We start from the raw sequence: 6,538 nt of genomic DNA on the forward strand, positions 1-6,538 counted from the left end.
GGGATGCTGTACAATTCAAGAATTACTGTATGTTTTGGATTCTCGATTATGCCTGTTATTTCCTTTTCTGCTGTGAGCAATCTGCTTGTTACAGATTCAAGATGCTCATTGATGGTCCTAACAATCTCATCGTGCCCCGGCTTGATTTTTATTTCCACACCAAGTTTCTTGTATTGTTGCACAATATCTTGTAGCTGGGTGGCAAAAACAGACAGAGCATTTGCTTGATTGGATTCCATGGTCCCTAGCTGTTGCTTGATATTAGCTACAATTTGTTGCAAATTTTCAACAATTGCCAATTTTGAATTTTGAGCAGTAAGATCATGGACCTGTCTTCTGATATCCTCAAACAGGGCATGCAGTTCATTAATATGTTGATTGGTTGGTAGAGTGGCCACTGTCTGAGTGAGTTGTTTGATCTCTGTTTGGATATTCTTGATATCTTCTGATTTCAATATGCGATTCACTGCCCTCTTAATATTTTTAAGTTCCTGTGATGTGGGCAGATTTGATACTGTATTTTGCAGAAATTCAAGTGCCAATTTCACATTGTTTAATTCAGAAGCATCAGCCACATTTTGCATAGCATTTTGGAGCAGGGCTATATCTGCCTGAGAGGGTGTTGAATGTTGTAAAATTTCAAGCTTTGTTTGGATATCATCGATCAAGTGATGGAAATGAGGTAGTTCAGATTCAGTGTTGAGGTTTTCAAGCTTTGTGATTTGTTGCTGGACACTGACAAGTGTATCTACAATCCCAGGCAGGCGGGATTCTAGTACATTTGCCAAATCACTTTGCACTGCTGCTATTGTACCTTCAAGGTGGGTTATGGAACTTTGAATTTTTCCAAAATCTTCATATGTTTCAAGTTGCAGCTTAATATTGGCAACACTCCGAGTTATTGCATTCAAAGCATCGGAAGATGGCAAATTGTTCATAAAATTTTCAAGTGTCTCAATTTTTTCTTTAACCTCGGCTATGGCATTGTTCAGGGGGTCCAGATTAGGTATTTGGAGTGACTGAATCTGTTCCTTTAGATTGGAAATCACTAGATCAAAATCTTCTTGTGATTTTATGCTTTTGACAATTGCTTGGAGCTGTGCTTGGACATTATTTATCTGCTCTTCTAATTGCTGTTTCAATTGCTCAGAATTGGTGGCCTGGGTCTTAAATTTGGCTTGAAGAGCTGCTACAGCTTCTTCCAAACTTTGAAAATTATCCAATGTAGCCAGGTCAGTATATTTCTGAAGCAACAATTTGAGTTCAGAGTCAATTTTAAGAAGAGGGTCCATGCATTGTGATTGTAAATTTGTAATTTCTAATTGAAGACTGGCATTGAGTGTAGTTTGTAAAGCTAGTAAATCACTTCTTAATTTCTTGACTCTGACATCAAGCATCAGAATCTCATCACTGTGATCTTCATGCCTTGTATGGCCAAATATATCATTAGGCATTTTGATTTATTGGTTATTTATTATTGAATATCTAATTCTTAATTCTATAAAAAAGGGTATAAGCTTGTCATAGGATCCAGGGACCTCAATATATAAGCAGTCACCAGCAGAAACAGTATATACAGTGCCAGAAACCATGTTTGAGTGCTTGATTCTGTAAATATTTCTCCCTACTGAAATTTTAACATCACCCTCGGGGGTTGTAATAAATTGCAATTGCCCACCTACAGGTAATTGGTAATGATTTAAATTATTGTTAAATATGTACAATATTTTGCCTGTTTCATCTTCAATATCTGTGAGTATGCTGTTCAGATGAATAATTAACAAGCCACTCAGTTTAGACAGCATATCAGGAGAGGGTTGTGGTGTCGGCAGGTCCATAATAGCCTGTTTTTTGAACCCAAATAAGTTCATAGGCATGTTTATTTATTTCAAATCATGCTCTGTGTTTGTGCATTGTTTCCCACTTTTCAAATCACAATGACCCCACGGTAGAGTATGTATGCCACATGATAAAATGCATCTCTTATCATCATGTGGGTCCAGAGCCACTTTTCTTACAACATTTGAAGTCACTGAGTGATCCACACTCTGAATTCTGATGTTTTGATTGTGCTACATGATTTGAGGCAATTTTCATAATCTTCAATTTGGAGATCTTTTTCAACAGTTACTTTGCCAATGCCCTTGGCTTTTTTGGCAACAGCACCACTACATGTTTCAAAGCTGTACATCTTGGCACTTAACCCAACAAATTTCACAATAACATCACCAAGTGTCTCATCTTTTAACATGCCGGGTACTTTTTTGTTGTGGGGTTGAATATTCAGATGGCCTGGCAATTCACTGGTATCAAAATATTTAAACAATTCAGGCTGTGCCATATCTTGATAAACATCTTCTGTCTGAATATCAAGGATAAAACTATCCGTGTCCATGTACATCAGTTTTACACGATCACCATAAAAAGGTTTCAACACATCATAATACAATGTTAACATATGTAATTTGGCCGAATCCAATATCACAGCCCCTTCATAAATAGGCTTATCAAACTTAATCTCTGTTTTTTTCATGTTGAAAAGTGCCATGTGCTCATCATAAATTCTTCTGTAATTGAAGTTGGGCTTTGCAACCAATTTTTTGCTCCGGCTGGGGTCAGTAATTATTTTAACATCGGTATGTTTTCTGACATTTTCAATTGTTTTGCCATACACGGAATTGACCATCAATTTAAACAAGGTCTTATCAAATTCGCTCTTTGCAGATGTTCGAAGCTCTGTATTTGTGTCAATGTATGGTTTCAACCATCTTGAGTGCCTGAACCTCAAAACTTTTCCAACTTTGGTCACTTGAACACCATGTTTCATCAGGAACTGGAGGTTCTTGTAATATATGCCATAACCTTGTTTCGGCTCCAGTGTCATCATGAGCTTCTTCTGTTCAGAGCCGGGTGGGCACTGAACCTCGGAAATTGGGGGCAGATCAGGAAATTTTTTGTGCAAATCATCTGGAATTGTCAGATCAACCTCTAAGAAGAGCCCACGGTCACCATCATCAAAGTCCTTAAGATCTTCAATATTGAAATCTTCGACCCATTCAAGCTCTGCATATGGCAGTTTTTGCATCATGGCGTAACCATAGAGGCTGTTTGCATCTACATACTCTATATAATTTGATGGCCGTGTTGGATCATAATCAGGCATATATTTATTATTTGCTCTGGCATATCTCTGGGAACATTGCACCATCCCTCCTCTTATACATTTCTCCATAAACAAGTACATATCTTGATCTTGGATCAGATCCAATTGCATTTTAGTGTTTAAAAACATTGCAGACCATGCTAGACCCGGGGCACTGTAAAAATACACTGGGTCCAACCCATAATTTTGCATGGAAGATTTTCTGAATACCTGCATTACATCAGCTGAGAGGGTCACATCAAGTTTCAAATAAGCCATGTGATAATCACCAAATGTCTTGCATTTTAAACTGTTCCACATCAATTGGGCATGGTGATAATCTTCATCAGTGATTCCAGATCCTCTGATTTTGCTGTAAAATGCTTCTTGTGGTGGCAGGGAACATTCATCAAATTTAGAAAAATCTGTAACATAGTCATATGGATATACACCTTTCCGCCTAATTAATTTCAGGTCCTGATTTGGATACAATGCACGTGTGATTTTGAATTGGTCATCAGATAATTGAGAGGCCAGTGTAGCCAGGCTAGCAGGTAAAATTCTGTAAGAATCAAGAAATCTTAATTGAATAGGAACACCATCAACTTTAATTTTCTTGCTAATGGCAATATATTTCTCATCATTTTCAGCTAAAATATTTAAATTCTGCTTGTCAAACCCCTCGTACCTGATCAGATGATGGAAATCATAATTGGATGCTCCATGGCAAAATATAGGGACAAATTTTGGTCTCTTGATCTTAATATTACAGCTATTACACAGGGCCTTTAAGAATTTACCATCTGTATGAGAATGGTGTTTCACCTTGATATTTGTATCTGAAAATTCAGAATCACATACCGGGCATTTTTCTGCATTGTTGAAATCTTCAATCTGTTTCTCTGTTAAAGGCAACATGGGTGTTGATTTTAATAAGATGTTAGATGCTATGTCACGGCACTCATTTTCTATTCTATGTGCAAATATTTTGATGGCATTTGCTCCCAAGTATGAGCGTGGCTCACTAGCTGCACCGTCCCGCATAACCACATAGCAAAAACTGGAAGGCTCATGTAGCTGGTACGGCGTAATTGTAGAATCTTCAGGATCTGGGCTACAAAATGCAAGAGGTTTGAGATTCGATTCAAAATCACAGACAATATATGCTGGGTGTTCCAACAAGGCTTCAAACTTATTGAATTTTGCTTTTTCACCTGGCATTGGCATCACCATATGAACAGGTTTATGGTTGCCACAGTATTTCAGATGCTCAATTAACTTGTTTTTGGCAATTTCTGCACTCTCTTCACGAACCCCTTTCACCATTTTCCTGCCATCAAATACAGTCAAGCATCTTCTGCACAACTTAAATATTTTTTTATATTTGTCTAGCTGTGTTCTCACCAAAGCTTCAAGATTTTTTATCAGAGTGTAATGATATGTGCCATCCCCTTCAATTAAGAGCAGATCAATCGGAACGGCAGAATCATCGTCAAATGTACTGATTCTAAGAGGTGCTATCGGGCAATTGTCACGACCAGTGGAACAAATAAATACGTTAATAGATAACTGTTTATCATTGTTATCCCTGGCTCTTTTTTCAAATTTATCAATGTTCTGAACTAACATTGGATATTCTAAGCCCTCCATTGCCTCGTCAAATTAATGTTCATGTTGTTTGTAATAACTTATTCTCTCAGGATGGCTTGAAACTGGATACAAGGCAGCTAAAATACACCACAGAAAGCATTTCTGGTCGGGATTTTGTATGTTAACCACGGCTTGTTTGTTTTTGATATTGTCAGGCAATGGAAGATATGTAGATCCTTGTAATGGACTGAATTCGGAAATGTTAACATATAACTTGTGTGGAGAACCGCATAGAGTCCAGCCACTCTCTTTTGCAGCAAATTCAGAGTGTTTGATGTTCAATTGGTCCATCAAACTGCTTATTACTGTGTCTGAATTTGCATTTGAATGTACAGGTACAGTTTCCGTTATGTGGGACTGTGTAAATTTTGTGCCGTTTGGTTTCTTATATTGTGTAAACAATTTGAGGGACAGCTTATAAGAGCCATTTTGTGCATTAAGAATTGCCTGCACATCAGGTTTTTTACTGTTCAAAAAATTCTCAATGTCACATTTTGGCTCTGATACAAAACAGTGATCCCTAAGCTGGCCATTAAAACTGCTACGGATAGGTGGTGCATGGCGTGGCTGTTTTGCAGGTCCAGCATTAACAGGTATTTCGTGCTTTCTTTTCGGAGCAGATGTGGATGGTTGTGTTGATGACTGTACAGAGCAAGTATCTTTATGTCTATTTAAGAAGTAATCCATGCTATATTCTATAAGGCATTCGGGGCATATTATTCTGGGAATTCTGTATTTGTCCGGGTTGCAAATCTTTTGGTGTCTGGCCCAATTAGAGCTTAATATATTTTTATTGCATTGGTCGCAATATTTTTGTTTTGGCATTTTACTTGTTGTTTATTCTGGGCTTCAATTCAAAACTTTATACTCAACAGTTAGGTTCGGCTGTGTGATTTGTATATTTAGTGTATATACTTAATATTAATAATATTAATATTATTAATAATTTTTATCCTCGGTTTTATTATATAATTTTTGGGGTTTTAAATCAAAACTCTATGCCTATCTTATGACAGGTTGTAAGGCCAATGGCCCACAAGTGGAAATATTGATCTAAACTGACCTTCCGCAAATGCCTGCGCGGACATGCATGTCTAGCCCAATGGCCTTGTGATGTATTGATTTTTGTATAACAGGCTGGGACAGATATAAGCTTAACTCTAAATATGAATAGATTATAATAAACAAGCTGGATATCAGGCAAAATATTGTTCAATATACCAGAAATATGAATTAAAACAAATTATCCTGTAAGTATGAGAAATACTGTAATAATACGTCTGTTCTTCTCAAGCACTGTAATAACACGTCTGTTCTTTTCAAGCACTCTCACAATACTGGCTGATGCAATGCAAGAGCTCTTGCATCATAATTTGTTGCTGGTGTTGCAAAACATGAAGCAAGAGCTATTGCATCATGTTTTGTTGCGGGTGTTGCAAAGCATGAAGCAAGAGCTATTGCATTACATGTGTGTGTGCGTGTGTGTGTGCGTGTGTGTGAGTGTGTGTGTGTGTGTGTGTGTGTGTGTGTGTGTGTGTGTGTGTGTGTGTGTGTGCGTGTATGTGTGTGGGGCTCAATTTCAGGTATAGCCAAAACAATATCACAGAAGTGCTTTTTGTAAGTATCAATCTGAGAGGAATTCTTCCTTTCTCAAAAATTCCCAAGTGGGGGGCATTTTTTACAAAAATCTTGGATTAGAGGGGGTTCCGCACTTGATCGAAAAACTCATATGCTTATGTTGACCTA

Source organism: Lepisma saccharinum, unplaced genomic scaffold (genome assembly GCF_977018435.1).
Source record: "Lepisma saccharinum unplaced genomic scaffold, izLepSacc3.1 HAP1_SCAFFOLD_84, whole genome shotgun sequence".
Classification (NCBI taxonomy): domain Eukaryota; kingdom Metazoa; phylum Arthropoda; class Insecta; order Zygentoma; family Lepismatidae; genus Lepisma; species Lepisma saccharinum.